The sequence below is a fragment of the Camelus dromedarius genome, unplaced genomic scaffold (assembly GCF_036321535.1).
Source record: "Camelus dromedarius isolate mCamDro1 unplaced genomic scaffold, mCamDro1.pat HAP1_SCAFFOLD_200, whole genome shotgun sequence".
NCBI lineage: Eukaryota > Metazoa > Chordata > Mammalia > Artiodactyla > Camelidae > Camelus > Camelus dromedarius.
In genome coordinates, this window is record NW_026989858.1 from 647,448 (window position 1) to 656,409 (window position 8,962).

The 8,962-nt window shown below is 45.6% G+C and overlaps 1 long non-coding RNA gene across 1 annotated transcript in view; it reads right to left on the reverse strand.

The window, feature by feature from the left end:
• Positions 1–5,656, reverse strand: part of LOC135320992 (uncharacterized) — a 97,552-nt gene extending 91,896 nt beyond the window's left edge. Inside the window, exons 1-3 of the long non-coding RNA XR_010380341.1 lie at positions 5,591–5,656; positions 4,937–5,080; positions 313–526 (exon numbers count right to left, since the gene is read on the reverse strand). This is a non-coding gene — a long non-coding RNA (uncharacterized LOC135320992). The remainder of the gene's footprint in view (positions 1–312; positions 527–4,936; positions 5,081–5,590) is intronic.
• Positions 5,657–8,962: the final 3,306 nt, after the last annotated feature.

Consider the following 8,962-nt stretch of genomic DNA (forward strand, 5'->3'; position numbering starts at 1 on the left):
GCACATGTCAGCTCAGACCAGCCTCCTCCCCAGCTCTCCTAGCATCAGAGGCTGTGGCTACTCTATTGGACAGCAACTCCAGGGGTCCCACCAGGGGTCCTGGCTGAAAAGCTGGAGTAAGTGTCCCCAATATCCCTAAAAGGATCTCTCTGAAACAAAGGCGGATTCACTTTTAAATGTCTGTAAACCAGCGGGCTGCACCTCTATCCACTCTTGGCTACAAGACAGCCCTCTTCCTTGATGATCCCTTCCTGGATATAGGGAAGCAATCTGGCACATATCGAGGGTGGCCGGGCCTCCAAGTAGACTTACCTGCTGTCTGTGTCCAATCCCATGAAGTCCTCCTTCTCAAACAAGGTGCAGAGGAGGGGGATCTTATCCCCAGACTTGTTGGGGGCCCTATCCAGCCACTTGGACTTGAGCATGATGAAGAGAGAGACAGTGAAGTCCTCGATCCTCTTCTCCACCAGCCTGCAGTCCTCGTAGATTGAAGGCCACGTCGGTGCGCTTCTGCTCGGCTACCTACCTATGCAGCACAAAGAACTGAGAGTCATTAACGATGTGCCATACAGCTCCTCTGCACGTGGAGCTTCTCAAAGGCCTTGGCCGAGAGGCAGTCGGCAATGGTGACAAGGCCCACTACCTTGCTGTGGGTCTGGAAGATTCCCCACCCATTCTCGGGTGCATAGTGGTGCCTGTAGTGCATACAGAGTGCGCCCTGGGAGCTGCACGGTCTGATCTGGCTCACCAAGGAGATTCGCTTGTAGATGCAAAAGAAATTCTCCTCTGAGATGATCCCCACTGGTTTGACCACCACGGGAAGAGTCTCATTGTCCTCAGCACACTGCACGTAGTCAGGGGTGCTCATGTTGCAGCCCCTGCCGAGAGGGGAGAGGAGATCGATATACTTACTCTGCTGTGGGCTGTGGGCCCCTCTGGATTGCGGTGAGCTGGTGTGTATCAGCCAGAAGGCAAGGGAAGCCCAAGCAAAGACGGGGGTACAGTTTGTCCTCAGTGCCTGCACATGGCTACTGTAGTTCGGATCACATTACCCAGCTTTTGGTCTAGGCTTCCTGCCCCTGCAGAGCAGGGTCATTTCTTGTTTTCTATTCCAAGCACCTAGCCAAACCCTAATGCAAAGACAGTGCTCAAAACTGCTGAATAAAGAAATGAACAAAGGAACTGCTTTCCACACCCCTTTAAGCAGAATATAAAGAAAAGAACCACAGTGGGATCAAAATATCTGGATTTCTATCCAATTTATTTGAACTCCTAAGCTGCAGAATAATGAATAAGAAAACTTGCCTTGGGGAGGAGGGTACAGTTCAGTGGTAGAGCACGTGCTTATCAAGTATGAGGTCCTGTGTTTAATCCCCAGTACCTCATTTTAAAAAATGAAACAAATAAAAAAACCTAATTACCCTCCTCAAAAAATATTTTTTAATTCAAAATTCAAAAAACAGCTTGAAATTGACACAACATTGTAAACTTGACTATATTTCAATTAAAAAAAAAATCATTGCCTTAGAAGAAATTATCTGGATTACTGAAGTTTGCAAATGTTAAATGCCTAGGTTACAACCTGCATAAAAAGGGGGGACTGTAGAAATTTACTATCCCTCCTTTATCAGCTATATTACCTTTCGGGGGGTTATAACCTCTCAGAGCTAATTTTCTCAGATTAAAAAACAGAAAACATTACCTGATTTTCAGTACTGCTGAAGAATCTGATAACCCTATTAAAGCATCTGACACACAGAGTTTATTCAATAAATGTTTGCTGAATGAATAAACAAGCAAAGTGAATGCTGCTCCCTGCCACAGACCATCATAATGGTACTGCCTGGAAATCCCAAGCCCACTTTCACCCGACTCTACAATAACCATGTGTGTGACCTGGGCAGGACTGTGTGATTCTCTAAGCCCCAGTTTAATCATGAATAGAAATGAGGGCAATAACATAAACCTCAAAGGGTTAGTGAGTCAGTAATGAATTGTACCCGAAATTTGCAAGATTGAACCGTTAAGGAAAATTGGGCAAATTGTCCATAGGCCCTCTCCATATTATCTCTTACAACTACATGGGAATCTAAGTTACATCACAAAATTAAAAGTCTAATTTTTAAAGAGGCTATTGAGGTTAAATGAGCTCACTGTCTCAAATAAGGAACACACAGCACAAATAGGACAATCCCTAGACCATGAGATACACTCAAATTTCCCACTGAACCCACTGGTCCCTCCAATTTCAGAGCACGAGGATGGGTCCTCGTGGCCAAAGGCCACTGCACCTGAAGCTAACAAAGCTAATGGCCCCCACTTCCAAGAGCCCCTGTCACCACCCTAGGTCTAAGTTTGTATTTGTAATTTTTTTTCTTTTTATTAAATAGAAACCCCCAATTGCATAGCCTTCAGGTCAGCAAAACCTGACCACAGAGATCATGATGGCAGCCCTTCTTGGTGAAACAATAAAATGAAAAGCTATTTCCACAAGAACTCTGTATAAATCTACTAGGGAACGTCATTCTGGACTGAGAGGAAGAGGACTGGGGAGGAGGGGGCAATCTGGGGCATAGAGGACTATGGGCCACCTGTCCCATGATGGACTTTAGTTTCAACACTCACCTTCCAGGAACTTCAAAATACACACAGACAGAGTGCTATGGACAAGATTTTTTTTTTTTTTTAAAGAAATCACTGACTCCCTAGCAGCTCTTGTTTCTACCGAGAAACAAATGGATTATGTGTATAATGTTTCACAAAAACCCTAAAATACTATCACCCCAACTTCATACATGAAAAAACTGAGGGAGAGAGGTTTATCACATTGTGCAAGATTAGAGAGAGGCCACATCAGACACCGTATTTAAACCCAATCCCCTGCTCCATTGCTCACACCAGAAAGTGTGACATACTGCTCCTTTCCTGCCCTTTCCCTGCAATAAATCTCTGAAGAGTCTTTCCTGTGCCACCTGGAATCACAATCACATCAGCTTTCCACAAAGAACTATGTCACTCTTTGGAGGACATATCAAAATCTAAAGGGTTGGAATGAGAGGAGAGATTTGCATTTTCTGTTTCTCAAAGGAAACATGGCTTTAAAAGAAACTGAAAAGGACTTATCTAGTCTACGGTCTCATTGTGCAGAGAAGGAAACGGAGGCTCAGAAGAGATGAGGAAAGGGCCTTATTAACAAATATTGCCTGAGTGCAGCACCAAGCCAGCCCTGGGCACTGTTGTGGGAGGATCTGGGAGGCCCAGGAGAATGAGTGTTAGAAAAAGGAAAGAGAAGGAGCATACAAAGCCCTGTCTCTACATCACCATACCATGGAGTACCACCAAATTACCCAGTATGGGTGCAGCCAACATTAAGGTTGGCTAGAGAGGTTATAGAAACCTGGAAGTCTCAACTATAGTGGAAATACCAACATTTACTATGCTTTTTTCCCAGTTCAAGCATCAGCTCAGTGGGCGCTCTCTACCAGGGACTACACGAGGCCTGGAGTTCTCCAAAATACAGATCTCTATTACCACGTGTGCAAACCACATACAGGTCCACCAGAAGAAAAACGCCCACAGATAAGATGGAATTACTGAAACTGAAAGCAGCCAAGCAGCATATATTAACTAGGAAAAATGGTGCTGCTAGAAATGGACTCATGGGCATAGAAAGCCAACTGTGGTTAGCAGGCAGGAAAAGGGGGATTAACAGATACACATTAATAAATATAAAATAAATGACAAGGACCTGCTATATAGCACAGGGAACTATATTCAAGTTCTTGTAATGAGTTGTACTAAAAACAATCTAAAACGTATGTATATACATATGAATATGTTTATAACTGAATCTCTGCTGTACACCTGAAACTAACATTGTAAGTTAACTACACTTCAATAAAAAATTATTAGAAAAATAAAAGCAAGTCTTTAAAAAAATAAAAGAACACTGTAATCCCCGTAGCTGTAGGTGGTGGAAAATTCTGGCTGCAAGCAGCAAGTCCACTGTATCACTCCAGCACTGACTGTCACCCTTTCTGACTATCAGAGAGTCACTTGGCTTCACTGAGGTTACTTTTCTCTTCTGTGAAAGGCTACATTTGCAACTAACATTGTATAGAATCTCATCATTCACAAGCCCCAAAATTAGTGAGGACTTCCCATGGGCCAGGCTCTGGACAGATGAAAATGTAGGGTCTCAGATATATTCATGATTAGAAGAAGTTTATGCCGTAAAGACATTAATTCTTCCTGTTTTGATAGACAGATTCAATGCAATTCTGATTAGAATTACTACCAGATATTTCATGGAATATAGCAAGTTAATTTATGGTCAGGAACAGCCAAGAAACTTCTTTAGAACCACCACTGGGTAAGGGTGAATAGGTCATTGATTTCCACTGTTCTTTCTGAAGTGACGAAAACGTTCTGGAATAATAATGGTTGCAGCACTGTGAATATGCTAAAAGCTGCTGAATTGTACCATTTAAATGGATGGACTTCACGGTGTGTGAACAATATCACAATAAAGCTGTTATATGAAAAATAATCTCTTGACAATTATTTTCCCCTCTATACAACTAGTCTGCCGCACAATTTAAGAAAAAGAAAAAACCAAAACAAACCAAACTGTGTGCCAGGAGCTCTTTAGGACTGCAATGTCCCTAGGTCTCCAACGCCTCTGGTGGTGCTGTTCCTGTTAACACACCCAAGCTGGGCTGGGCTAGTTAGGGACTGTAACTATCTTTCTAAAATCAACGGTCACACGTTTCAGCCTGGGAGAGGGAAGCCTGGAGGATGTCACATACTCATGCCTTCAGCTCATTTTTAACTGAACCAAGTCCTGCTTTCAACACTGTAATCCCTCTCAGTATAAAACCACGTGACATCATCAAGCACCGCCATCATGACACCTGAAAGTGTTCAAGGAACTTACCTGGGGCAGAAACACTGAGGGAGGTGACGGAAGCTCCCTCAGCACTGACGCTCCCTTTTGCAGACTTCACCAGGACAAGCTGGGCTTTACGGCCGGCCGGAGGCTCTCAGCCTGGGGAGCAGCGCCCACGCCACCGAGCTGGTCCTGAGGGAGCGGGAAAGGGAGAGGAGGGCAGCCCAGGGGTCACGGGGCAGGGAAAGCGGGGGATTGGGGACTCGGGCTGCAGCTCCGCTCGGAGGCCAGCCCCAGTCCCAGCTGCCCCGTCCGGGTCCGCAGACCCCGCCGTCCCGGGACACAGCCCGCCCAGGGACGGGGACGGGCCGGCGGCTGAGGAGAGGAAGCCCGGGAAGAGAGGACTCGCGGGCGGGAGAGGGGAAGAGGACTCCAGCCGCAGACTGAGGGGAGACCAGCTGGGGCGAGAGGCGGCAGGTGCACACCTGGCCCTGAGCAGCTGTGGCCGGGGCGCCGGGGCAGGTGGCGCGGGCAGAGGGGCCTGGCCCGAGCAATATAGCTGAACACACGCTGAATCATGCCCTCGTGGGCTGTGACACGTGGACCGCCCTCCCGCAGCCGCCTGAACCTTTCCCGTGAGCCCCCCACCTTGCACTTCCACAGCCGGAGGCCCCGGCCCCGGGGCAGGAGCTAAAGGCTTACCGGGCGACATAGCTGAGAAGATTTTGGGGCAGATCCCCGGCTCGGAGATGGAGCTTCCAAACCGCGGTTCACCTGGCACTGACTGCGCATGCGCAGGAGGGCCAGCGATCCTCAGGTTTCTGTGAGAGAAGCTGCGGAAGTGAGGGAGGGAGAAGATGGGAGGAGGAGGGGAGGAGGAGAAAAGTGGAGGGAGACAGATGGACAGGAAGTGCAGAGAGAAGGGAGGGATCTGGAGAGGGGAGGGGAGTAGCAGAGATGTAGAGAAAAAGGTTTACCTCTGGTGGCATCCTGAAACAGAATTCAGTCCTGCCTCTGTACCCTTCACTAACACTTCAAGGCCCGCAGCTCAAATTTTCCCTCCCTGGTCCAGCCCTCCAGCCGAGGCCTCTGCAGAACCCCTACGGGATCACACCCGTTGATCCCACGCGGAGCTGGGTTCCCTGTTGCTCTGGGAACCAAGCACCCGAAGGTGTTGTCGCTCAGAACTACCTTGGGAAGAGTTCATATTCCCCTTTTACACGCTGGGAAACAGGCAGGCACGATCTCTGTCTTAGCTCCACTGTTCCAGGTTTTGGGCTGTTGGGGAGCGGGAGGTACAAGATCAGAGCCCCAGACAGGGCAGACTGCCTGAGTGTTGGTGCATAGTGCCCATCCCTCCTGAATAAACCACACCCCACCCTAGTGGAACCATCAAGGGCTCACAGTAGTTCCCTGGGTGTGGGAGAGCTGTCCTCAGATCCAGTGCCCAGCTTGCTAGGTAGATAGGAGTGTTACCGAGTCCAAATTCATTCTCCTCAGTGCAGGACAGGCCAATAATTTCAGAGACCAGGTGTTGGGGCATGGAATAGCAAGTTTCTGTAGACCTTGATGGCAAACAAATGTCCTGGAAAACCATCTCCCCAAGTCAGAATTCAGGCTCCTTTCCTACGTGCTTTGTTGTAGCAAACTTCTTGGTGTAGGAATTCTTTTTTGTTAGAATCCTTTGTTCTTGCAGCTATCTGCCTGAGTCAAATCTCTGTAAACCTCCAGCAAAACAAACGTTATTTTCTTTTCTGCAACTTGTTATCTTTATATGGATGGAAAAGTGTTAAATATCCTTAAAGGTCAGAGCCTTCAGATTAGGCTCTTCTGTATATTTCAGGCTCTAGGCAACATTGTTTCACAAGCAAGATGAAGCCTAGGAGACAGAGCACAGGGTTAAATTCAAAGGAAAAGATCTAGTATGGAGTCAGATTTGTTCTGTTCTATTACCCAGGCAGAAGCCACTTGAGGATTTAAACCCCTTTAAGTTAAAAATAAGTAAAAGTTTAAAGGAATTTACATACATAGGTGGGAATGTGCATAGCCTATCTGGAAAAGCAAACAAAGGATAATAAACAGTGGCATCTCCAGGGAGGGCTGAAAGAAGAGAGGATGAGGGAAAACTTCTTTCACTTGTGTATTTTTGTGCTCTGTTTGAATTTTTTTAACCACATGCATGTATTTCTTTTTCAGTTAAAAAAATGTGTAATGGAGCAAAGGAGTAGCAAGCTCAGCAAATACAGCAGCCATGGAATCACTGAGCCATCAATTTTGATTTTAGCCAGGAAGCATTTATTGACTCTCTCCTATGTGCCCAGTGCTGTTTTAAGATTTCTTTTATTTTTTTTTTATAAAATAATAAAGTGCTATTCCTCACCCCTGCCCATGGCTGGTGGAAAACCAACTGAGTTTTTATTGAGTTGTTTTCCAAGGAGTAGAGATGAGTTATAAACAGAACGCATCTTACGGGCAAAACAGTCGGAGTGGTTTTCCAGCAGGCCAAACAGCTATGAAGGGTTTGCAATAGAGGCGCCCAGAGGCTGAGAGAGAAAGCCTCCAGGACCCTACAACAAGCTGCCCAAAGTGCCTTCTCCATGGCACTACTGAAATAGGAAAGAACAAATCTGACTCCATGTTATATCTGTTCTTTTGAGTTTAACCCTGTGCCCTGTTTCCTAGGTTTAGTCTTGTTTGTTCTGCACCTTTTGTAAAACAATGTTGCCTAGATCCTGAAATATACAGGAGACCCTATTCTCAAGGCTCTGACTTTAAAGGATATTAACACTTTTCCATTCATATAAGGTAACATGTTACAGAATAGAAAATAACATTTGTTTGTTGGAGGTTTACACGGATCTGACCCAGGCTAAGAGCTGCAAGAACAAAAGGCTCTAACAACAAAGAATTCATAAACCAAGTTTGCAGCAACCAAGCATTCCTGCTTCCCCTTTTTAATATAAAAAGAGCCTGAATTCTGACTTTGGGGAATGGTTTTCCAGGACATTAGACTTCCATCTTCTCAGCTGGGTTTCCAAATTAAAGTCGCTGTTTCTTGCCCCCAAATCCTGGTCTCCCGATTTATTGGCCTGTAATGCACGAGCAGAACAAGTCTGGACTTGGAAACACAAACATTCATTGAAAGTACCCATTTGGTATATTAAATGACCTGCTTCCACTTGTCTTCCTGACGTTTTCTTCTCTTGACAACTCCTGCTATGTTTATGAAAACCCTGTCATGTGGACACATTTGCATCTCTAGCCACTACCCTTCCAGGTAAGAACTGATGCCAAGAAGTCAATGGAAGCTGCTAGAATGTATTACCTGGCCAGAAAAGAGCAGATGTTGTTACTGGCTTATGTTCAGGAGCAGGCTGGGACACCTGACAAGATGTCATAAGTACGAATAGACAGCTGGGCACCAAAGGAGAAGCTTCTAAGCCTCCATGAGGGACTTGTTGGATAGGAAGGAAAAGTCACAACCTATATCTCTGATCCCACCACTAGCTTCCTGGGCGAGGCTGGACAAGTCACTTAAATTTTCTAGGCCCGTGCTGTCCACCATGGGAGCCACCAGCCACATTCAGGATTATGAAGTTATTCTGTAGGCAGACAGAATTATAAATACACATTTTATTGCAAAGGTACAGAAAGTATAATATTTAAAGACATTATTGGTTATCTTGCCCTAACGAGTTATTTTTGTATGTGTAGCTTACTGTGGTTTGCAATGCCTGCGACTAATGTTTCCCTTACAGTGAGTTATTTTGAAATTATAAGTTACTGGACACAGTACCCTCATATCACACTTGAAAAAAATTGATCCACATAAGCAAGGTGATCTGACTTAGTTGTTATGAGCAGGGGCTCTCGGGTCAGCCTGCCTGAGTATAAATTCTCACTCTGCCTCCAGGGGTTCTGTGTGAATCTTGGAAAAATTGTTGTTGTTGTTGTTGTTGTTGTTGTTGTTGTTGTTGTTGTTGTTATTTGTGCCTCTTTTTCCTTCCCTTTTAAATAACGAGGAATATGTAGACTCTATCTCGTACCGTGTTGCCAGGATTAAATGAGTAAACG